General features: G+C 40.7%; 1 long non-coding RNA gene across 1 annotated transcript in view; it reads right to left on the bottom strand.

Annotated features, from left to right (window-relative positions):
- The window catches only part of LOC145657463 (uncharacterized), a 33,832-nt gene extending 21,261 nt beyond the window's left edge, over positions 1-12,571 (bottom strand). The window contains exons 1-2 of the long non-coding RNA XR_014123141.1: positions 12,403-12,571; positions 10,346-10,519 (exon numbers count right to left, since the gene is read on the bottom strand). This is a non-coding gene — a long non-coding RNA (uncharacterized LOC145657463). The remainder of the gene's footprint in view (positions 1-10,345; positions 10,520-12,402) is intronic.
- Positions 12,572-26,842: the final 14,271 nt, after the last annotated feature.

A 26,842-nucleotide genomic window follows, 5' to 3' on the forward strand; every position in this document is an offset into this window, starting at 1 on the left:
CTCTCTCTCTCTCTCTCTCTCTCTCTCTCTCTCTCACACACACAGATAATAGTTATGTCACTCTCTCTTTCAGATAATAGTTCTGTCTCTCTCTCTCTCACACGGAAAATAGTTCTGTCTCTCTCTCTCTCACACACGGAAAATAGTTCTGTCTCTCTCTCTCTCTCTCTCTCTCTCTCTCTCTCTCACACACACACAGATAATAGTTGTGTCTCTCTCTCTCTCACACGGATAATAGTTCTGTCTCTCTCTATCTCTCTCTCTCTCACACACAAAGATAATAGTCCTATCTCTCTCTCTCTCTCACACGGATAATAGTTCTGTCTCTCTCTCTCTCTCACACACACACACAGATAATAGTTCTGTCTCTCTCTCTCTCTCTCTCTCTCTCTCTCTGTCTCACAGATAATAGTTCTGTCTCTATCTCTCTCTCTCTCTCTCACACACACAGATAATAGTTCTGTCTCTGTCTCTCTCTCACACACAGATAATAGTTCTGTCGCTCTCTCTCTCTCTCACAAACACACAGATAATAGTTCTGTCTCTCTCTCTCTCTCTCACACGGATAATAGTTCTGTCTCTCTCTATCTCTCTCTCTCTCTCTGTCTCACAGATAATAGTTCTGTCTCTCTCTCACACACACAGATAATAGTTCTGTCTCTCTGTCTCTCACACACAGATAATAGTTCTGTCTCTCTCTCACACACACAGATAATAGTTCTGTCTCTCTGTCTCTCACACACAGATAATAGTTCTGTCTCTCTCTCACACACACACAGATAATAGTTCTGTCTCTCTCTCACACGGATAATAGTTCTGTCTCTCTCTCACACACACACAGATAATAGTTCTGTCTCTCTCTCTCACAGATAATAGTTCTGTCTCTCTGTCTCTCACACACAGATAATAGTTCTCTCTCTCTCTCTCTCTCACACACGGATAATAGTTCTGTCTCTCTCTCTCTCTCTCTCCGACACGGATAATAGTTCTCTCTCTCTCTCTCTCTCTCTCTCTCTCTCTCTCTCTCGGGCTCACACAGATAATAGCTCTGTCTCTCTCTCTCTCTCTCTCTCACACACAAAGATAATAGTCCTATCTCTCTCTCTCTCTCAAACGGATAATAGTTCTGTCTCTCTCTCTCTCACACACACACACACACACACACACACACACACACACACACACACACACACACACACACACACACACACACACACACACACACACACAGATAATAGTTCTGTCTCTCTCTCTCTCTCTCTCTCTCTGTCTCACAGATAATAGTTCTGTCTCTCTCTCACAAGGATAATAGTTCTGTCTCTCTCTCTCACACGGATAATAGTTCTGTCTCTCTCTCTCACAGATAATAGTTCTGTCTCTCTGTCTCTCACACACAGATAATAGTTCTGTCTATCTCTCTCTCTCTCTGTCTCACAGATAATAGTTCTGTCTCTCTCTCTGTCTCACAGATAATAGTTCTGTCTCTCTGTCTCTCACACACAGATAATAGTTCTGTCTCTCTCTCACACACACAGATAATAGTTCTGTCTCTCTCTCTCACACGGATAATAGTTCTGTCTCTCTCTCTCTCACAGATAATAGTTCTGTCGCTCTCTCTCTCTCTCTCACAGAGAGATAATAGTTCTGTCGCTCTCTCTCTCTTTCTCTCTCTCTCTCTCACACACACACACACACAGATAATAGTTCTGTCTCTCTCTCTCACACACAGATAATAGTTCTGTCGCTCTCTCTCTCTCTCACAAACACACAGATAATAGTTCTGTCTCTCTCTCTCTCTCACACGGATAATAGTTCTGTCGCTCTCTCTCTCACACAGAGATAATAGTTCTGTCTCTCTCTCTCTCTCTCTCTCACACACACACAGATAATACTTCTGTCTCTCTTTCTCTCTCTCACACACAGATAATAGTTCTGTCGCTCTCTCTCTCTCTCACACACAGATAATAGTTCTGTCGCTCTCTCTCTCTCTCACACACACAGATAATAGTTCTGTCTTTCTCTATCTCTCTCTCTCTCTCACACACAAAGATAATAGTTCTGTCTCTCTCTCACACACACAAATAATAGTTCTGTCTCTCTCTCTCTCACACGGAAAATAGTTCTGTGTCTCTCTCTCTCTCTCTCACACACACACACACACACACACACACACACACACACACACACACACAGATAATAGTACTGTCTCTCTCTCTCTCACACACACAGATAATAGTTCTGTCTCTCTCTCACACACACACAGATAATAGTTCTGTCTCTCTCTCTCTCTCACACGGATAATAGTTCTGTCGTTCTCTCTCTCTCTCACACACACACAGATAATAGCTCTGTCTCTCTCTCTCTCTCACACACAAAGATAATAGTCCTATCTCTCTCTCTCTCACACGGATAATAGTTCTGTCTCTCTCTCTCTCTCTCTCTCACACACACACACACACAGATAAAAGTTGTCTCTCTCTCTCTCTCACACGGATAATAGTTCTGTCTCTCTCTCTCTCTCACACACACACAGATAATAGTTCTGTCTCTCTCTCTCTCTCTCTCTGTCTCACAGATAATAGTTCTGTCTCTCTCTCACACGGAAAATAGTTCTCTCTGTCTCTCTCTCTCTCTCTCTCTCACAAACAGATAATAGTTCTGTCTCTCTCTCACACACACAGATAATAGTTCTATCTCTCTCTCTCTCTCTCTCTCTCACACACACACACACAGATAATAGTTCTGTCTCTCTCTCTCTCTCTCTCACAGATAATAGTTCTCTCTCTCTCTCACACACAGATAATAGCTGTCTCTCTCTCTCTCTCACACAGATAATAGTTCTGTCTCTCTCTCTCTCACACACACACAGATAATAGTTCTGTCTCTCTCTCTCTCTCTCTCTCTCTCTCTCTCTCTCCCACAGAGATAGTTCTGTCTCTCTCTCGCTTTCTCTCTCTCTCTCTCTCTCACACACACACAGATAATAGTTATGTCACTCTCTCTTTCAGATAATAGTTCTGTCTCTCTCTCTCTCTCTCACAGACAGATAATAGTTCTCTCTCTCTCTCTCACACACACACACAGATAATAGTTCTGTCTCTATATCTCTCTCTCTTTCACACACACAAAGATAATAGTTCTGTCTCTGTCTCTCTCTCACACACACAAATAATAGTTCTGTCTCTCTCTCTCTCTCACACACAGATAATAGTTCTGTCTCTCTCTCTCTCTCTCTCTCTCTCTCTCTCTCTCTCACAGATAATAGTTCTGTCGCTCTCTCTCTCTCTCTCACAGAGAGATAATAGTTCTGTCGCTCTCTCTCTTTCTCTCTCTCTCTCTCTCTCACACACACACACACACAGATAATAGTTCTGTCTCTCTCTCTCACACACAGATAATAGTTCTGTCGCTCTCTCTCTCTCTCTCTCTCTCTCTCTCACAAACACACAGATAATAGTTCTGTCTCTCTCTCTCTCTCTCTCTCTCTCTCTCTCTCACACGGATAATAGTTCTGTCGCTCTCTCTCACAGAGATAATAGTTCTGTCTCTCTCTCTCTCACAAACAGATAATAGTTCTGTCTCTCTCTCTCACACACACAGATAATAGTTCTATCTCTCTCTCTCTCTCTCTCTCTCTCTCACAAACACACAGATAATAGTTCTGTCTCTCTCTCTCTCTCTCACACGGATAATAGTTCTGTCGCTCTCTCTCACACAGAGATAATAGTTCTGTCTCTCTCTCTCTCACAAACAGATAATAGTTCTGTCTCTCTCTCTCACACACACAGATAATAGTTCTATCTCTCTCTCTCTCTCTCTCTCTCTCTCACAAACACACAGATAATAGTTCTGTCTCTCTCTCTCTCTCTCTCACACGGATAATAGTTCTGTCGCTCTCTCTCTCACACAGAGATAATAGTTCTCTCTCTCTCTCTCTCACAAACAGATAATAGTTCTGTCTCTCTCTCTCACACACACAGATAATAGTTCTATCTCTCTCTCTCTCTCTCTCTCTCTCTCTCTCTCTCACACACACACACAGATAATAGTTCTGTCTCTCTCTCTCTCTCTCTCACAGATAATAGTTCTGTCTCTCTCTCTCACACACAGATAATAGTTCTGTCTCTCTCTCTCTCTCACACACAGATAATAGTTCTGTCTCTCTCTCTCTCTCTCTCTCTCTCTCTCTCTCCCACAGAGATAGTTCTGTCTCTCTCTCGCTTTCTCTCTCTCTCTCTCTCTCTCTCACACACACAGATAATAGTTATGTCACTCTCTCTTTCAGATAATAGTTCTGTCTCTCTCTCTCACACACACACACAGATAATAGTTCTGTCTCTCTATCTCTCTCTCTCTCACACACACAAAGATAATAGTTCTGTCTCTCTCTCTCTCTCTCTCTCACACACACACAGAGATAATACTTCTGTCTCTCTCTCTCTCTCTCTCTCTCTCTCTCTCTGGCTCACACAGATAATAGTTCTGTCTCTCTCTCTCTCACACGGATAATAGTTCTGTCTCTCTCTATCTCTCTCTCTCTCACACACAAAGATAATAGTTCTGTCTCTCTCTCTCACACGGATAATAGTTCTGTCTCTCTCTATCTCTCTCTCTCTCACACACAAAGATAATAGTTCTGTCTCTCTCTCTCTCTCTCACACACAGATAATAGTTCTGTCTCTCTCTCTCTCACACACACACAGATAATAGTTCTGTCTCTCTCTCTCTCTCTCCCACAGAGATAGTTCTGTCTCTCTCTCGCTTTCTCTCTCTCTCTCTCTCTCTCTCACACACACACAGATAATAGTTATGTCACTCTCTCTTTCAGATAATAGTTCTGTCTCTCTCTCTCTCTCTAACACACAGATAATAGTTCTGTCTCTCTCTCTCTCTCACACACAGATAATAGTTCTGTCTCTCTCTCTCACACACACACAGATAATAGTTGTGTCTCTCTCTCTCTCTCTCACAGACAGATAATAGTTCTGTCTCTCTCTCTCTCACACACATAGATAATAGTTGTGTCTCTCTCTCTCTCACACGGATAATAGTTCTGTCTCACACACACACAGATAATAGTTGTGTCTCTCTCTCTCTCTCTCTCACAGACAGATAATAGTTCTGTCTCTCTCTCTCACACACACAGATAATAGTTGTGTCTCTCTCTCTCTCTCTCTCACAGACAGATAATAGTTCTGTCTCTCTCTCTCACACACACAGATAATAGTTGTCTCTCTCTCTCACACGGATAATAGTTCTGTCTCTCTCTATCTCTCTCTCTCTCACACACAAAGATAATAGTTCTGTCTCTCTCTCACACACACACAAATAATAGTTCTGTCTCTCTCACACGGAAAATAGTTCTGTCTCTCTCTCTCTCTCACACGGAAAATAGTTCTGTCTCTCTCTCTCTCTCTCTCTCTCACACACACACACAGATAATAGTTATGTCACTCTCTCTTTCAGATAATAGTTCTGTCTCTCTCTCTCACAGACAGATAATAGTTCTGTCTCTCTCTCTCTCACACACACACAGATAATAGTTCTGTCGCGCTCTCTCTCTCTCTCTGTCTCACAGATAATAGTTCTGTCTCTCTCTCTCCCTCTCTCTCTCTCTCTCTCTCTCTCTCTCTCGGGCTCACACAGATAATAGTTCTGTCTCTCTCTCTCTCTCTCTCTCTCTCTCTATCTCTCGGGCTCACACAGATAATAGTTCTGTCTCTCTCTCTCTCTCTCACACACACAGATAATAGTTCTCTCTCTCTCTCTCTCTCACACGGATAATAGTTCTGTCGCTCTCTCTCTCACACAGAGATAATAGTTGTCTCTCTCTCTCTCTCTCACACACACAGATAATAGTTCTGTCTCTCTCTCTCTCTCTCTCACACGGATAATAGTTCTGTCTCTCTCTCTCTCTCTCTCACACACAGATAATAGTTCTGTCTCGCTCTCTCTCTCACACACAGATAATAGTTCTGTCTCGCTCTCACACACACACAGATAATAGTTCTGTCTCGCTCTCTCTCTCACACACAGATAATAGTTCTGTCTCTCTCTCACACACACAGATAATAGTTCTGTCTCGCTCTCTCTCTCACACACACAGATAATAGTTCTGTCTCTCTCTCTCTCTCTCTCTCACACACAGATAATAGTTCTGTCTCTCTCTCACACACACACAGATAATAGTTCTGTCTCTCTCTCTCTCTCTCACACACACACAGATAATAGTTCTGTCTCTCTCTCTCAAACACAGATAACAGTACTGTCTCTCTCTCTCTCTCTCTCTCTCTCTCTCACACACAGATAATAGTTCTGTCGCTCTCTCTCTCACACACACACAGAGATAATAGTTCTGTCTCTCTCTCTCTCTGTCTCACAGATAATAGTTCTGTCTCTCTCTCTCTCTGTCTCACAGATAATAGTTCTGTCTCTCTCTCTCTCTGTCTCACAGATAATAGTTCTGTCTCTCTCTCTCTCTGTCTCACAGATAATAGTTCTGTCTCTCTCTCTCTCTGTCTCACAGATAATAGTTCTGTCTCTCTCTCTCTCTCTCTCTCACACGGATAATAGTTCTGTCTCTCTCTCTCTCTCACACACGGATAATAGTTCTGTCTCTCTCTCTCTCTCTCACACACACACACACACACACACACACACACAGATAATAGTTCTGTCTCTCTCGCTCTCTCACGGATAATAGTTCTGTCTCTCTCTCTCTCTCTCTTTCTCTCTCTCTCACACGGATAATAGTTCTGTCTCTCTCTCTCTCTCTCTCTCTCTCTCTCTCTCTCTCTCTCTCACATACAGATAATAGTTCTGTCTCTCTCTCTCTCTCACACAGATAATAGTTCTGTCTCTCTCTCTCTCTCTCTCACACAGATAATAGTTCTGTCTCTCTCTCTCTCTCTCTCACACAGATAATAGTTCTGTCTCTCTCTCACAAACACACAGATAATAGTTCTGTCTCTCTCTCACAAACACACAGATAATAGTTCTGTCTCTCTCTCACAAACACACAGATAATAGTTCTGTCTCTCTCTCTCTTTCTCTCTCTCTCTCTCTCTCTCACACACACACACACACAAACAGATAATAGTTCTGTCTCTCTCTCTCACACACACAGATAATAGTTCTATCTCTCTCTCTCTCTCTCTCTCACACACACACACACAGATAATAGTTCTGTCTCTCTCTCTCTCACACACAAATAATAGTTCTGTCTCTCTCTCTCACACACACACACACACACACACACACACACACACACAGATAATAGTACTGTCTCTCTCTCTCTCACACGGAAAATAGTTCTGTCTCTCTCTCTCTCTCTCTCTCTCAGATAATAGTTCTGTCTCTCTCTCTCTCTCACACACACAAAGATAATAGTTCTGTCTCTCTCTCTCTCACAGAGAATAGTTCTGTCTCTCTCTCTCTCTCTCTCTCTCACAGAGAATAGTTCTGTCTCTCTCTCTCACACAGATTATAGTTCTGTCTCTCTCTCTCTCTCACACAGATAATATTTCTGTCTCTCTCTCACACACACAGTTATTAGTTCTCTCTCTCTCACACACACAGTTATTAGTTCTCTCTCTCTCTCTCTCTCTCTCTCTCTCTCTCTCTCTCTCTCTGTGTTCCACACACAGATAATAGTTCTGTCGCTCTCTCTCTCTCTCTCTCTCTCTCACACAGATAACAGTTCTGTTTCTCTCTCTCACACACACACAGAGATAATAGTTCTGTCTCTCTCTCACACACAGAAAAGTTCTGTCTCACACACAGATAATAGTTGTCTCTCTCTGTCTCACACACAGATAATAGTTCTGTCGCTCTCTCTCTCGCTCTCTCTCTCTGTCTCACACACAGATAATAGTTCTGTAGCTCTTTCTCTCTCTCTCTCGCACAGATAATAGTTCTCTCTCTATGTCTCACACAGATAATAATTCTCTCTCTCTCTCTCTCTCTCTCTCTCTCTCTCTCTCTCTCACACTCACACACACACACACACACACACACACACACACACACACACACACAGATAATAGTTCTGTCTCTCTCTCTCCATTTCAGACACACACATCGTTCTGGGCATTGAGAGTTCTGGTAAACTGGGATGTGATGATGTTGTCACTTCACCTCTCTTTTGTCTCTCTAGTTTGTTGACTGAGAGCGGCGGAGTGTTGATCATGCCTGTGGTTCCTTTTAGTTGTGCTGCCACAGCTACATCTGCCAAAGTCCATCTTTGCACATCATAGTTTCCTACTTTACACACCCTCTACCTGGACATGTCTAATAATCTAGTCTCTCTGTCTGCTGAGGTTCACCTACCCCTGATGTCATGACGTTACTGTCTCAGCTGCCATGGCTAATCCCACCACCCCATGATGCCCCCTGTTGTAGCCCCCCACACCTCCACCCCACACAGCTACTTCTCCGCTGCCCTTCATGGATGATCTCATACAGGAAGAGTTTCGGTCATGTGCACACCGTCGGGACCAGACAAGGACTTCTAGAAAACCACACTAGACATTAATTGCTTATTGTTCCATATTTCTTTATTTATTTTTCTCCATCTCACTACTTATTCTGCTCCTTATTGTCTATATTCTTACTACTGTAATGTCCGTTATTGTCCAGAGGACCCCACCAGTTTACAGCCCACCAGAACCAGTGCACCGAGGACACTGTCAGCACTGACATCCACACGTCTCTCACACATCTGGAGGACATGGACAGTTATGTTCCAGTGCTGTTCACTGATTACAGCTCAGCAGTCAACACAGTCACCCCAACCAAACTGACTGAAACACTCACCACTGGACTCACACCCTCCTTCTGTAAATGGGGCTGAACTTTCTAACAGACAGAATCAGTCAGTCAGAACTGGCAATGTACATCCAGCACAAGGACTGAGAACACTGGGACCCCCCAGGACTGTGTGGCTGCCCAGTATAACACCAGCATCATCAAACTGGTTTGACTGATCACTGGATGAGACAGCATACAGGAGGAAGGTGACAGACCTGGTGACATGGTGTCATGACAACAATCTCTCCCTGAATGCAGACAAGACCAAGAAGATGATTGTTGACCCAAGGAGGAAGGAGAAGCAACAGCACACACCACTACAGACAGGAGAGATGGAGGTGAACTCCTTCACCTTCCTGGAGTTCACATCAGTGAGGACCTCACCTGGACCTACAACACACCCCACATCAGTGAGGACATCACCTGGTCCTACAACACACACACCCCACATCAGTGAGGACCTCACCTGGACCTACAACACACACACCCCACATCAGTGAGGACCTCACCTGGACCTACAACACACACCCCACATCAGTGAGGACCTCACCTGGACCTACAACACACACACACCACATCAGTGAGGACCTCACCTGGACCTACAACACACACCCCACATCAGTGAGGACCTCACCTGGACCTACAACACACACCCCACATCAGTGAGGACCTCACCTGGACCTACAACAAACACCACATCATAAAGAAATCCCAACAGTATCTGCTGTGTCCTCTGTTTATGTACGATACCCAGCATGACCTGCAGGTTAACACTCTCCTGACATCAGAACTCTGAAAATGTTCAGCTCTTTTTCACAGTTTTATTGACAACAGGAGGAAACGTGAAACTGAATCACATGAAAGACAAATCAACAACAAGCCAGCCACAACAAGTACCGATATACACAAAACACAATGCAGCAAACTTCACAGAGAATAACATTATCCACCAAATAATGATCTGTGATTACAAATAACAATACAATAAACTACACACAACCACAATGTTTTCAAAAGGTATGAGATGTACGCAGACAACTGCATTAGCACGGCTATAATAACTACAATAACTATAATAACTACAATAACTAGAACTCTTGGAGTTGTATTCTCTCACTCTACGATCGCTACACACATAAACCGACTCGCTGCTACTGACACCCTGTGGTTCATAAATGAATTACAACTAACCTCAAAAAATGGAACAGAGTTTATAAACTCCTGACAGAACAGCATCTGTACTTCCTGAGGAGGCTGAGGAAATGTAGCATGTCAACTAAAACTCAGCAGTTCCTACAGGAGAATGATGGAGAGTGAACTCACCAGCCACCACAGTATGATATGGGAACTGCACTACTCAGGAATGGAAGACTCAGTTTTCATTATTTTCTCATTCTCACTCTTTCATAAACACACACAGACACCAACACAGAAACACATACGCACGCACACACACACACACACACACACCCTCACACATTCACGTAAGCACACACAAACAATCCCACATACGCATGCACACACTAACGTTCCATACCTGAGAGTGTCCAGTCTGCAGTGGGGATCCTCCAGTCTAGCAGAGAGCAGCTTCACTCCTGACTCTCCTGGGTGGTTGTACGTCAGGTCCAGTTCTTTCAGGTGGGAGGGGTTTGACCTCAGAGCTGAAGCCAGAGAAGAACAGCCTTCCTCTGTGACCAAACAACCAGACAGTCTGCAGAAAGGAGGGAAACAGGTAGAGAGAGACAGAGAGTGAGATGCACTTCCAGAGCAGCCTGCATGGGGCAGCTAGAGAGGCTGGTAACTGTAGTGGAGGTTCCTCCACTCTCATCTCTCTCCGGCGTCCTCCATGGCAGATGGTTTTGTTCACTCTTCTCCAGATCGCTGCTGTCTGTGTTTATTTTTGCTCTTATTTTTATTCAGCCCTTCAGAACTCTAGTGCACTATTAACCTACATCAGAAGAACCCCAAAGCTGGACTTACACTGTGTGATTTCAGTGGTCTTATTAGACTGTTACATGTCAGACTGTAAAATCTTGGCAGAATTCTACATCTGGCTGTGATAACAGGAGTAAAAACACTGTCACATTTCTGGACCTGTGACTCAGAGATAAAGTCTAAGAATCCTAAGCGATGCATACTTTTTTTGGAAGTTGCAAAGCTGATGCCAGACTTTCACAAGTGTCCTCAAGATTACAGATAGCTAGACTGCAAGTAGATACAACTGACAATACAATATAGTCTACAGTAGATACACTAAATATTACAATGTAAGTCACTCTGGATAAAAGCATCTGCCAAATGCTGTAAAAGTAAATATAAATGTACTCTTATGTGGTCATGGAACTGTCTTGGCTTTATAGGACATTTCTGAGAAATAGATATCCAAAATCAACCTGAATGAAACATGAATTCACCCAAAGGTATTATTATTTTAATAGGAGTTTATGAAAAATAGTAGAGTGAAATCTGTCCAAACTTACTCTGCTGATACTCTGCAAATTCAGTCTATACAAAATGAGTGCATTATTTCGCCTAAAGGTGGTTTGACTTTAATATGGATTTATGAAGACATTGTACAGTGAGTGTCCAAACTTACTCTGCTAATAGTCAAGGGCTTCTACTCACATGTGGTAGTGGAACTGTTTTTGCATTTTGTTAAAATTCAGAAAAATATGTAAAACTTCAATATAGATTTATTAATGATCTGGTGATGGCCAAGGGCCACCATTCAATTGGCAGTGGAATATTTCAGCCCTGGAGTTCTCCTGCCCTGCACATTTGCCACATTTCACTAGTGATGACCCCTGTTTCAGCTGGTAGTCAAGAACTATAACAACCTTCTGAGAAACATTATGTAGAAAAAGCATTTTCCACAATGCTTATTAAGCTGTGTAAATATATTACCAATTATGTTTAATTATTGCAATTAAACTAGTTAAATCAAGTAAACTGTATTTTGTACTTTTAAATGTAGTAAACGTGCATGTCCATCAAAGCTTTTTAAAATACGCAAGTCTGTTTCTTTGCTTAGGAAGAGTTAGATTGCGGTGAGCAGCGAAATACCGTAAAATCACGCATATAGGCGCATTAAATTTAAACCGCGGATGACTTGACCGTGAATCGCTAAAGCGCGGATAGCGTGATCGCGGTTGTAACCTAGTGACCACCTGTAACCTAGTAACCACCTGTAACCTAGTAACCACCTGTAACCTAGCTACAAGGTTTAAATGTGTTTAAACTGATGTAGGGGACATGACTGATTAATACACAGCTGTACTTCATGAACACCAGATGTTATAAATCACATCCCCGTCAAATCTCCCGTCACACCCGCACCCTCCTCCCTCCTGCTCTCAACTACGTGAAGATCCAACCGCATTTCTCCTAAAGACTGTAACTTGATTGTTGCAAAGACAAGAAGTCCAATCTTGCTTATTGACGGTTTGGTCAAATTGTTGAGACTGTTAGCTGGTTAGATATCTGTGCTGAACAGTAAACAACTAAACAAATCAACATAGCTAGACTTTCTTTGCTAACATTACCTAGTTAGCTGTTAGCCATGAATGACGATCAGAGATTCAGTGAAAAACTCACACAGGCTTTGTCTGTCTGTCTTAGTCCATCTACTTTTACTTTTTGTCTGTCCCTTTCTGGTATTTTCCTTTTCTCTTGGAAATCACCATAGCAGCAAATATCCTCCAATTCCAGTTTGAGATTTTCTGTCATTTTCATGATCCACTACAGTTCTCTTCACCTCAGTAAGTTAAAACAGCTCCCCTGATGCTATTGGCCACTGTAATGACGTCATTCAATGTGCTGCTGCCCCGGCCGTCCTACCACATATGTGATTGGATAAAATTACTGTCACTCAAATTGAGAAACTTATGGCTTATATTTCTGTTACTGCTGGACACAAGTGCTTCTTGGATAGTCATGTTATTACTACCTTCTTTTTTTTTTTTTCAAATGGTACAATATCAAAAATTTGTGGAGTGTTTTTATTGTACCTTTTGACATTTTTAAATACGTCAACATAGACTTCCTAAAAACACAAGGGCAACATACACACACACAAATAATAGTTCTGTCTCTCCCTCTCTCACACACACACACACACACACACACACACACACACACACACACACACACACACGTTTCAATTGAGGTGAAGCATTATAAACAGTAAATGAAACATACTTGTGTCAATCTGTGTAATAAATAAGATTACAAACAGTAGTCATATTGGTTCTGAACTAAACAGTGTGAGGTCTGGTTTACTGTGTATAAACAGTAGTCATATTGGCTCTGAACTAAACAGTGTTTGGTCTGGTTTACTGTGTATAAACAGTAATTATATTGGCCCTGAACTAAACAGTGTGAGGTCTGGTTTACTGTGTATAAACAGTAGTTATATTGGCCCTGAACTAAACAGTGTGAGGTCTGGTTTACTGTGTATAAACAGTAGTCATATTGGCCCTGAACTAAACAGTGTGAGGTCTGATTTACTGGCTGGGAAATAATTTTAACACCAAATGTCCAGTTGAGGCCTGCAGAACATATTTACTGGGGGGACAGATGGGACCAGTGAACATCTTGTGGTGACACACTAAAATGGCCTTACAGCACAGAGGAATTTCAGGGTACACAAGTTAATATAGTTGTAAAACCACTATTATATTGTGTAATAAACTACATGCTGTTTAATGCCTTATAAGATTATAATAATCACATGAGGTCAGTCAGGGAATCATTAATTAACCCATAAGATTACAATTTGAATGAATAATCACCAGTAATTCAAGGGTGTGGGTTACATAAACATAAATATTATTAACTGAGAAAGGTTTCATTTCTCTCCAGCACTTAATATTTTATATCACTTACAAGTATCTTCCATTGTTTGATTCATCCCCTCGAAACAGGTTGTATTTCAAGATTCCAAAAATTCTGTGTGTGGTTATAATTCTGCGTGTGGTTATATTTCTACGTGTGGTTATATTGCTACATTTGGTTATAATTCTGCATGTGATTATAATTCTTTGTTTGGTTATATTTCTACATTTGGTTATAATTCTCAGTGTATCTGAATTATGTAGTATCAAATGATGAATTATGGGTGCAGAAAAGTTCTGATGTGATTACAAAACACCACACATGCTATGCACCACACACACACACACATACACACACACACACACACACACACACACACACACACACACACTTACACACACACTTCACTTCTTCTCTGCTCCTAATCTCCTGATTACTGATTACTGTGTCTTGTGTGTCTTTCTTTCTCTCTTGTAATTAAGTTCACAGGTTCACTCGTCCAGTGCTGAACATTGTTCCTCACTACTGTGTTCAGTTGTCCTGAGTTTACTGTCAGCTGTCTGCTCAGCTTCTCTCTCTGCTGACTCAATGTCTTCTACCATCACTGTTCTATTTTAGTTTGATGTCTCTGGCTTGATGAAAAAATTAGCAGCCAACATTCACTCCTAAGTCAAGCTAATATGATGTTAGCGTGAGGTATCTAGATGTAGTAACCAACAATATACTGTAACTTGGCAAGCTTAAGGTTACTAATATTAGCCGGCTACATGTTTCATAAAAACATCCGTGGAGAGAGATCACAGGTTTATCTTAAGGAATAACCAATAAACCTTTCAGTTCTATTGAATGAATATTAACTTGTTGCGTTCTTTCCTCCAGAACAGCTGTCAGTTCAGCTCATCTCAACATGTGTTGAACACACGGTGTAAATCATAATGAGAACAGGGTCTCCCACCCAAAAACACAAGGGAATTGTGTGATTGTAAAAGTGTCCTATAATGTGTCCAGAACCTCAATGGTTCAGCTTTAAATGTTTTAATTAAGATTTTAAAGGCTTTTATTTGCAGAGAGAATAGAATGACTGATGTTTACATTGTTTCCATACATAAACTACATAAAATCACTCAGTGAAAATCTTACATTAGAACACTTCATTTTACAACACAGCTGTTGGACTTTCTGAATATATTCATCCTGTAAGACATTTTGCAAAATTTCTGCTCTCAGGCAACCAAAAATGCAGCTTGTGGACAAAATGCCAAAGCGCCTAGTTGAAGCAGCATTGTAATAAATACACCTGTACATGTGGACAAGGACTCATCTGGGTCTCCTCTTTACAATGTTATATTTCTCTTCTAGACTTGAAAATCTGCTCATGCAGCACAAATGTAACTCTTTGTCTCCACAGTGTGGTCATTTAATGAAATGCAGTGAGGTTTCAACAGAAAACTATATTTAGAAATATTTAAAGAAGAGAACTTTATAATATAATATAAAAGTGTACATTTCCTTGCATTGCCTTGCCTGGCAATGTTTGTTTAATACTGTACTATAAGGGAGTTGACACTGACCCTTTTAAAATGGCTCTTTATTTACATTCAAATGTAAGTCACAGAAACTCACTTGAGAATCTCCAGTTTACAGTGTGAACTCTTCAGTCCAGCACAGAGCTGCTCCACTCCTGAATTCTGCAGGTCATTATTATTCATCTCCAGCTCTCTCAGTGAGTTTTCTGTTTGTAGAACTGATGTGAGAGATTTGCAAGACTCTTCAGTGAGACCACAGCCAGATAGTCTGTAAAAGAGTAAATACAGTAAATAATGTAGTTCAGTCAGAGGATGATGAATTAAAAGATCTGAACTGCTAATAAAAATGTAAAGAAGAGCTTGATAGGTCTATACAAACAGAAAATATTGTTGGAAGACAGGCAGAGTAGTGATTATGGAGGAATATACACTGCAGTATTGATTATGGAGGAATAAAAACTGCAGTAATGATTATGGAGGAATAAACACTGCAGTAGTGATTATGGAGGAATAAACACTGCAGTACTGATTATGGTGGAATAATCACTGTAGTGTTCATCATGGAGAAATAAACACTGCAGTAGTGTTTAGGGAATAATGAACACTGCAGTATTGATTATGTTGGCATGAACACCACAGTAGTGATTTTAGAGGAATAAATCACTGTAGTATTTATTATGGAGGAATAAACACTGCAATGGTGATTATCGGAGGAATGAACATTGCAGTAGTGATTATGGAGGAATAAACACCACAGCATTGATTATGGTGGAATAATCACTGTAGTATTTATTATGGAGAAATAAACACTGTAGTATTGATTATGGAGGAATGAACATTGCAGTAGTGAATATTAGTGTATGAACACTGCAGTAGTAATGATGGTGGGATGAACACTGCAGTAGTGTTTATGGAGGAATGAACATTGCATATTGAATATTAGTTTTGCATAGTGAACATAGTGAATATTAGTGTATGAACAATGCAGTACTAATGAAGGTGGGATGAACACTGAAGTAGTGATTATAGAGGAATGGAAAGAATGCAGAGAGCAGAATCTTTTAGTATTGTTTACATTCCTGTGCTCACACTATGAGTCACTGATCATGAAACATTCTCCTCTGCCTTTGCTTTTCCAAGTGATGTCCTGAGTTCTGTCTGTGTCGTGCACCAAGAATCCTAGAGGCTTAATAGCTGAGTCAGGGACCCCATCAGTCAGTCAGGTGTGTGTGAGGCAGACCCCATCAGTCAGTCAGTTCTGTCTCTCTCTCACACACACAAATAATATATCTGTCTGTCTCTCTCTTGTGGTGACACACTAAAATGGCCTTACAGCACAGAGGAATTTCAGGGTACACAAGTTAATACAGTGGTAAAACCACTATTATATTGTATAATAAACTACATACTGTTTAATTCCTTATCAGATTATGACATTCACATGAAGTCAGTCAGGGAGTCATTAATTAACCCATAAGATTACAATTTGAATAAATCTTCACCAATAAATCAAGGGTGTGAGTTACATAAACATAAATATTATTACCTGAGAAAGGTTTCATTTCTGTCCACCACTTAATATTTTATATCACTTACAAGTATCTTCAGTTCTTTGATTCATCCCCTCGAAAAAGGTTGTATTTCAAGATTCCAAAAATTCTACTTGTGGTTATAATTATATGTGTGGTTATATTTCTATGTGTGGTTATAATTCTCAGTGTATCTGAATTATGTAGTATCAAATGATGAATTATGGGTGCAGAAATGTCTGACACAATATCGCTACTTCACACAACTAATTTATTCACTAAAATCAACCATTTACATTAACACAAAAAAAACAACTAAACAAGTCAGCAGACCTGTGGGGCTAGTGAGAGTGGACACAGCTGACACTACAGCAGACCTGTGGGGCTACAGTGAGAGTGGACACAGCTGACACTACAGCAGACCTGTGGGGCTACAGTGAGAGTACACACAGCTGACACTACAGCAGACCTGTGGGGCTACAGTGAGAGTGGACACAGCTGACACTACAGCAGAGCTGTGGGGCTACAGTGAGAGTGGACACAGCTGGCTCCTCTGTCTCTGTCTGCTGTGTCCACTCTATTCCATGTCCTCCTCCTGGACACTTTCGCCATCAAGTTCTTCTGTCTTTTCTCTCTCCTGCTGTCTTCTTACTAAAGAAGGTTGCCATTGCAATAGCATTACTCTTTCTCTTCATCCTGGTTGTTTTCTGTCTCTCTATACTAAATTAACAAGCAGGAGTATTTTATATTCTAGCGAGTTCCTTAGATTTAAGGAAGCTAACATTAACCTCATTAGCTTTGTTACAGTACATCAGGCACCCAGTGTGACACAAACACAAACACACACACACACACACACACACACACACACACACACACACACACACACACACACACACACACACACACACACACTTCACTCCTTCTCTCCTCCTAATCTCCTGATTACTGATTACTGTGTCTTGTTTGTCTTTCTTTCTCTCTTGTAATTAAGTCCACAGGTTCACTCGTCCAGTGCTGAACATTGTTCCTGACTACTGTGTTCAGATGTCCTGAGTTTACTGTCAGCTTTCTGCTCAGCTTCTCTCTCTGCTGACTCAATGTCTTCTACCATCACTGTTCTATTTTAGTTTGATGTCTCTGGCTTGATGTAAAAATTAGCAGCCAACATTTAGTCCTAAGTCAAGCTAATTTGATATTAGCGTAAGGTATCTAGGTGTAATAACCAACAATATACTGTAACATGGCAAGCTTAAGGTTACTAATATTAGCCAGCTACATGTTTCATAAAAACACCCGTGGAGAGAGATAACAGGTTTATTTTAAGGAATAACCAATAAACTTTTCAGTTCTATTGAATGAATATTAACTTATTGCGTTCTTTCCTCCAGCATGGCTGTCAGTTCAGCTCACCTCAACATGTGTTGAACACATGGTGTAAATCATAATGAGAACAGGGTCTCCCACCCAAAAACACAAGGGAATCATGTGTGATTGTAAAATACATTTTGCTAAATTTCTGCTCTCAGGTGACCAAAAATGCAGCTTGTGGACAAAATGCCAAAGCGCCTAGTTGAAGCAGCATTGTAATAAATACACGTGTACATGTGGACAAGGACTCATCTGTGTCTCCTCTTTACAATGTTATATTTCTCTTGTAGACTTGAATATCTGCTCATGCATCACAAATGTAACTCTTTGTCTCCACAGTGTGGTCATTTAATGAAATGCAGCAAGGTTTCAACAGAAAACTATATTTAGAAATATTTAAAGAAGAGAACTTTGTAATATAAAAGTGTAAATTTTCTTGCATTGCCTTGCCTGGCAATGTTTGTTTAATACTGTACTATAAGGGAGTTGACACTGACTATTTTAAAATGCCTCTTTATTTACATTCAAAAATAGTCACAGAAACTCACCCGAGAATCTCCAGTTTACAGTGTGAACTCTTCAGTCCAACACAGAGCTGCTCCACTCCTGAATTCTGCAGGCCATTATTATTCATCTCCAGCTCTCTCAGTGAGTTTTCTGTTTTTAGAGCTGATGTGAGAGATTTGCAAGACTCTTTATTGAGACCACAGCCAGATAGTCTGTAAAAGAATAAATACAGTAAATAATGTAGTTCAGTCAGAGGATGATGAATTAAAAGATCTGAAATACTAATAAAAATTTAAAGAAGAGCTTGAAAGGTCTGGAACACACTGATACATTTTCAGCCTTTTAATTTTACAAACACAGTAACATTTCAACACTACTGTGTCTTCATCAAAGACAAAATGGACAAAGACATGACAAATAACATTCATTAGCAACCTAAGACGGGTGACCAAATAATGGACGGTTGGTTCATAAGTCAGTGAATGGCAGTTACCATAATCAGAGTCCCAATATCAAAATATCCCACCCCTAACACCATAACAGGAAACAGAACAACATAGATCTCATTCAATGTTTAACAAATACAAATACACTAATACACAAGCAGAAAATATTGTTGGAAGACATGCAGAGTAGTGATTATGGAGGAATAAGCACTGCAGTAATGATTATGGAGGAATAAACACTGCAGTATTGATTATGGAGGAATAAACAGTGCAGTATTGATAATGTTGGAATGAACATTGCAGTAGTGATTATGGAGGAATAAACACCACAGTATTCATTATGGTGGAATAATCACTGTATTGTTTATCATGGAGAAATAAACACTGCAGCAGTGATTATGGAGGAATGAACACTGCAGTAGAGATTATGGAGGAATAAACACTGCAGTATTGATTATGGAGGAATAAACACTGCAGTAGTGATTATGGAGGAATAAACACTGCAGTATTGTTTAAGTTGGAGTGAACATCGCAATAGTGATTTCAGAGGAATAATCACTGTAGTATTTATTATGGAGGAATAAACACTGCAATAGTGATTATGTAGAAATAAACACTGCAGTAGTGACTATGGAGTAATGAATACTGTAGTATTGATTATGAAGGAATTAATATTGCAGTAGTGATTATGGAGGAATAAACACCACTATTGTTTATGGTGGAATATTCACTGTAGTATTTCTTATGAAGAAATAAACACTGCAGGAGTGATTATGTAGAAATAAACACTGCAGTTGTGACTATGGAATAATGAACACTGCAGTATTGATTATGGAGGAATGAACATTGCCGTAGTGAATATTAGTGTATGAGCACTGCAGTAGTAATGATGGTAGGATGAACACTGCAATAGAGATTATGGAGGAATGAACACTGCCGTATTGATTGGACAGAATGCAGACAGCATAATCTTTTACTAGTGTTTACATTCCTGTGCTCACAGTATGAGTCATTGATCATGAAACATTCTCCTCTGCCTTTGCATTTCCCATTGAGGTCCTGAGTTCTGTCTGTGTGGTGCACCGAGAATCCTGGAGACTTAATAGCTGTGTGAGGGTCCCCATCAGTCCGTCAGGTGTGTGTGAGGCAGACCCCATCAGTCAGTCAGGTATGTGTGAGGCAGATCCCATCAGTCAGTCAGGAGTGTGAAGCAGATCCCAGTCAGTCAGTCAGTCAGTCAGTCAGTCAGTCAGTCAGGCTGCTCTATCTCTTCCTCGCTCTCTTTCACACACACACACACACACACAATACTTTGGTCTCTCTCTCTTCTCGTACACACACACACACACACACACACACACACACACACACACACACACACACACACACACATAATAGATCTGTCTGTCAGTCTCACTTACTCTCTCTCTCTCACTCACACACACACACACACACACACACACACACACAGAATACTTCTGTCTTTCTCTCTCACACACACAAAATAGATCTGTTTGAATCTTTCTCTCTTTCTCTCTAATGCACACACACACCTAATAGTTCTGTCTCTCTCTCACTCTCTTTCACTCACACACACACACACACACACACACACACACACACACACTACTTCTGTCTCTCTCTCACAGACAAAAAATAGATCTGCCTCTTTCTCTCTGTCTCTCTCTATTTCAGACACACACACACACACACACACAAATAATAGTTCTGTCTCTCTCTATTTCTCACATGCACACACACACACACACACACATACACACACACACACACAAACACAGATAATAGTTCTATCTGTCTCTCTCTCTCGCACAAACACACACACACAGATAATAGTTCTCTCTCTCTACCACACACTGACACACAGTCATTATATTTCTGTCTCTCTCTCTCACACACATACAAATAAAATTTGTCTCTCTCTCTCTCAAACACACACACACACACAGAGATAATAGTTCTGTCTCTCTCACACATACAAATAATAGATCTCTCTCTCTCTCTCTATTTCACCCCCACACACACGCACACACAATAGATCTGTATGTCTCTCTCTTTCTCTATTTCAGAGACATACACACAGATAATAATTCTGCTGCTCTCTCACTTCCTCGCTCTCTTTCACACACACACACACACACACACACACACACACACACAATTTACTCCTTCTCTCCTCATAATCTCCTGATTACTGTGTCTTGTGTGTCTTTCTTTCTCTCTTGTAATTAAGTCCACAGGTTCACTCGTCCAGTGCTGAACATTGTTCCTCACTACTGTGTTCAGATGTCCTGAGTTTACTGTCAGCTGTCTGCTCAGTTTCTCTCTCTGCTGACTCAATGTCTTCTACCATCACTGTTCTATTTTTGTTTGATGTCTCTGGCTTGATAAAAAAATTAGCAGCCAACATTCAGTCCTAAGTCAAGCTAATATGATGTTAGCATGAGGTATCTAGGAGTAGTAACCAATAATATACTGTAACTTGGCAAGCTTAAGGTTACTAATATTAGCCAGCTACATGTTTCATAAAAACACTCGTGGAGAGAGATCACAGGTTTAAGTTAAGTAATAACCAATAAACTTTTCAGTTCTATTGAATGAATATTAACTTGTTGCTTTCTTTCCTCCAGCATGGCTGTCAGTTCAGCTCACCTCAACATGTGTTGAACACACGGTGTAAATCATAATGAGAACAGGGTCTCCCACCCAAAAACACAAGGGAATCATGTGTGATTGTAAAAGTGTCCTGTAATGTGTCTAGAACCTCAATGGTTCAGCTATAAATGTTTTCATTAAGACTTTAAGGGCTTTTATTTGCAGAGAGATTAGAATGACTGATGTTTACAGTGTTTCCATACATAAACTAGATAAAATCACTCAGTGAAAATCTTACATTAGAACACTTCATTTTACAACACTGTTGTTGGAGTTTATGAATATATTCATCCTGTAAGACATTTTGCTAAATTTCTGCACTCAGGTGAACAAAAATGCAGCTTGTGGACAAAATGCCAAAGTGCCTAGTTGAAGCAGCATTGTAATAAACACACCTGTACATGTGGACAAGGACTCATCTGTGTCTTCTCTTTACAATGTTATATTTCTCTTCTAGACTTGAATATCTGCTCATGCATCACAAATGTAACTTTTTGTCTCCACAGTGTGTTCATTTAATGAAATGCAGTGAGGTTTCAACAGAAAACTATATTTAGAAATATTTAACAAAGAAAACTTTATAATAAGTGTAAATGTCCTTGCATTGCCTTGCCTGGCAATGTTTGTTTAATACTGTACTATAAGGGAGTTGACACTGACCTTTTTAAAATGGCTCTTTATTTACATTCAAAAATAGTCACAGAAACTCACCTGAGAATCTCCAGTTTACAGTGTGAACTCTTCAGTCCAGCACAGAGCTGCTCCACTCCTGAATTCTGCAGGTCATTATTATTCATCTCCAGCTCTCTCAGTGAGTTTTCTTTTTGTAGAACTGATGTGAGAGATTTGCAAGACTCTTCAGTGAGACCACAGCCAGATAGTCTGTAAAAGAGTAAATACAGTAAATAATGTAGTTCAGTCAGAGGATGATGAATTAAAAGATCTGAACTGCTAATAAAAATGTAAAGAAGAGTTTGAAAGGTCTGGAACACACTGATACATTTTCAGCCTTTTAATTTTACAAACACAACAACATTTAACACTACTGTGTCTTCATCAAAGACAAAATGGACAAAGACATGACAAATAACATTCATTAGCAACCTAAAACAGGTGAACAAATAATGGATGGTTGGTTCATAAGTCAGTGAAAGGCAGTTACCATAATCAGAGTCCAAATATCAAAATATCCCACCCCTAACACCATAACAGGAAACAGAACAACACAGATCTCATTCAATGTTTCACAAATACAAACACATTAATATAGAAACAGAAAATATTGTTGGCAGACATGCAGAGTAGTGATTATGGAGGAATAAACACTGCAGTATTGATTATGGAGGAATAAACACTGCAGTAGCGCTTATGTTAGAATAAACACAGCAGTAGTGATTTTAGAGGAATAATCACAGTAGTATTTATTATGGAGAAATAAACACTGCAGGAGTGATTATGTAGAAATAAACACTGCAGTTTTGACTATGGAATAATGAACACTGCAGTTTTGTTTATGGAGGAATGAACATTGCAGTAGTGAATATTAGTGTATGAACACTGCAGTAGTAATGATGGTGGGATGAACACTGCAGTAGTGATTGTGGAGGAATGGACAGAATGCAGAGAACAGAATCTTTTACTAGTGTTTACATTCCTGTGCTCACACTAGGAGTCATTGATCATGAAACATTTTCCTCTGCCTTTGCATTTCCCAGTGAGGTCCTAAGTTCTGTCTGCGTGGTGCACCGAGAATCCTGGAGGCTTAATAGTTGAGTCAGGGACTCCATCAGTCAGTCAGGTGTGTGTGAGGCAGATCCCATCAGTCAGTCAGGTGTGTGAGAGGCAGACCCCAGTCAGTCAGTCAGGAGTGTGTGAGGCAGATCCCATCAGTCAGTCAGGAGTGTGTGAGGCAGATCCCATCAGTCAGTCAGGAGTGTGAGGCAGATCCCAGTCAGTCAGTCAGTCAGTCAGGCTGCTCTATCTCTTCCTCGCTCTCTTTCACACACACACACACACACACACACACACACACACACACACACACACACACACACACACACACACACACACACACACACACACTCACACACACACGCACAATACTTTGGTCTCTCACAATACTTTCTGTCTCTCTCTCTCTCGTACACACACACACACACACACACACACACACACACAGAATACTTCTGTCTTTCTCTCTCACACACACAAAATAGATCTGTTTGAATCTTTCTCTCTCTTTCTCTCTGATGCACACACACACCTAATAGTTCTGTCTCTCTCTCTCTCTCTCTCACTCACACACACACACACACACACACACACAATACTTCTGTCTTTCTCTCTCTCACACACACAAAATAGATCTTTCTGTCTCCCTCTCTCTCTCTGTCTCATACACACACACAGACACACACAGAGATAATAGTTCTGTCTCTCTCACACACACAAATAATAGTTCTGTCTCTCTCTCTCTCTCTCTCTCTCTCTCTCTCACACACACACACACAGGGACACAGATAATAGTTCTGTCTCTCTCTTTATCATGCACACACATATATAATAGTTCTGTCTCTCTCTCGCGCGCACACACACACACACACACACACACACACACACACACACACTCACTCACACTCACACAGATAAGAAAAAGTATTGTCATGTTTAACTATCAAGTTTAACTGGAACACTTTCTTAGAAGTACAGGGGTTTTAAAATGTGATGAACCAAAGTAAATTAGTAAAGAGATAAAAAAAAAACAACAACAACAACTCAACTTTCAAGTAAGAAACAAGAGAACAACAATTTTGATGAAATTTCTCAACAACACAAGAAACCATCTAAACACACAGCAGCTAACAGGAGTAGAACAGTAGCATCTTGCAGCTAAGGACAAAACTAAGGATAAAGCTAAGGAAGTCGGGGAAAATTACATGAAACATAAAAGGATAATTTACATTTAGATTTATATACAGAATACAGTGAACAAAACCACCATCACCAGTCTCCTGTTATATACAGAATACAGTGAACCAAACCACCATCACCAGTCTCCTGTTATATACAGAATACAGTGAAGCCTGCCACAGAGCTGTCTGTGCCATAACAAGCCACACATAAAAAGGGGCATATGTAATGGAAGACAGATAGTCATTGAAGATGAAGATGAGGATAACACCATCCTAACTGTGAACATTTATCACAACGGCACCATCATGTTTCAAGGCAGTGAGGCCTCTGCTCTGTTCAGGAAAACTTTACCTTTATCAGAGCAGTAGCAGAGACTGAGAAAGTAACTGAGGAGGAGGAGACTAGCAGCCACGTAGCCCAGGGTTCAGGGGAGGAATGGGAAAACACCTCACAGACCAGCACAACACAGGCCAGACCAGCACAACACAGGCCAGACCAGCACAACACAGACAAATGAAGATCACGGTATTCCAGCAAAGAGAAAGTCTTTCTCTCCAGGAAGTTGAGACAATAGAATTCAAACATCTGAGAGGAGAAGTGTTGGAGCTCCAGAAGGACAGAGAGGCTCTCAGGAGGGAGCTCAGTGCAGTCAGAGAGAAAGTACAGCTCAGGGAAAATACCATGATCACCCTGAAGGAGGAGCTACAGAGACTAAAAGAGAGGAACTACAGCTCAGGGGCAGTATCATGATTACCCTGAAGGAGGAGCTACAGAGACTAAAAGAGAAGAACTACAGCTCAGGGACAGTACCATGGTCACCCTGAAGGAGGAGCTACAGAGACTAAAAGAGAAGAACTACAGCTCAGGGACAGTACCATGATCACCCTGAAGGAGGAGCTACAGAGACTAAAAGAGAGGAACTACAGCTCAGGGACAGTAGCATGATCACCCTGAAGGAGGAGCTACAGAATCTAAAAGCCAACCAGCAGACCTCTGATTCTGCACAGCAACACTAAATCAACTCTGAACCACAGACTGCCACACTGAGCCCCGTCCGGTCCATCCACAATCAGTCAGATAAAAAACCTAATATTCCTCCAGATGCAGGCATAGTCATTTTAATTGATTTTAATGGAAAATTCTTAAACGAGGAACAGCTTTTCCCAGGATCTAAAGTTGCAAAGGTTTGGTGTTCCCGAACCAGCAATGCCCTCCAGCTTCTTACACATGCCATCTCAGGTAATCCAAGCCACCCCATTATTTAGAATGACTTGAGGGGAAAGCAAGAGAGTAGCAGAGTAAGAAGAGTAGCACAGACCTCCACAGAGACCTTCCCCTCCTCCAAAATCACCATCTCTACCATCCTGCCCAGTAGAGACTTCCATCCAGCTACAATCCACAAGATAAATGCAGAGATCTCCTGTGGATGTGCACTGTTGGCTAATGTGCACCTGACACATCACTCCAACTTCAACATCCACAGCCTTCATGACCATGTCCACCTGCACAAGGACACTGTGAGCATCTCTGCCAGCTGCCCAGCAAGCCATCCACAGTAAAGTACACCTGCCATCACCACCCACCCCCAACACGCAGCCCAAACAGCAGACCTACACCTCTGTAGTACAAACTCCACCCTCCACAAACACTACAGAGATGGAGAGATCACACAGATACTCAAACTCATATGTCAAGGTCACAATTCATTAATGAAGAAATAGATAAATAGATAAATGAATTAATAAATAAAAAGACAAATAAATAAATATCACTGTTTATAGGTTAGTCATTACACCATTTTAATATGTATGTTTATATACATGAATTGTACATAGTTGTACATATAATTTCAACATATTCCTTCACTTTTACAGGTTTATCTCACATTGAATCTGTTTGTATTTGTGTTTTTCCTTTCATACTTCATTTAAATAATGAAACCATTATCTGTCTCTCTATGGAACATTCAAGGCATAAAATCATCCATGTTTGGGTACAAAAGTATAAACACTGAATTCAGAAATAACACAAAGATAAAGACATTATAAATCTCCAGGAAACCTGATGTAAATCTGATGTAAATCTGATTCGGTGACTCACTGTCCTTTAAACTACAAGGAAATCCTCCTCATTGCTGTTACACTCCCTGACATTAAAAGAGAGGGAGATTCACATGGAATCACTATCTGGTAGAAATCAGAACTGTCAAAAATCATAATTCCTCTGAAATTAGAAA

This window comes from Electrophorus electricus, chromosome 1 (genome assembly GCF_041902795.1).
Source record: "Electrophorus electricus isolate QZ-2024a chromosome 1, ASM4190279v1, whole genome shotgun sequence".
Taxonomy (NCBI): Eukaryota; Metazoa; Chordata; class Actinopteri; order Gymnotiformes; family Gymnotidae; genus Electrophorus; species Electrophorus electricus.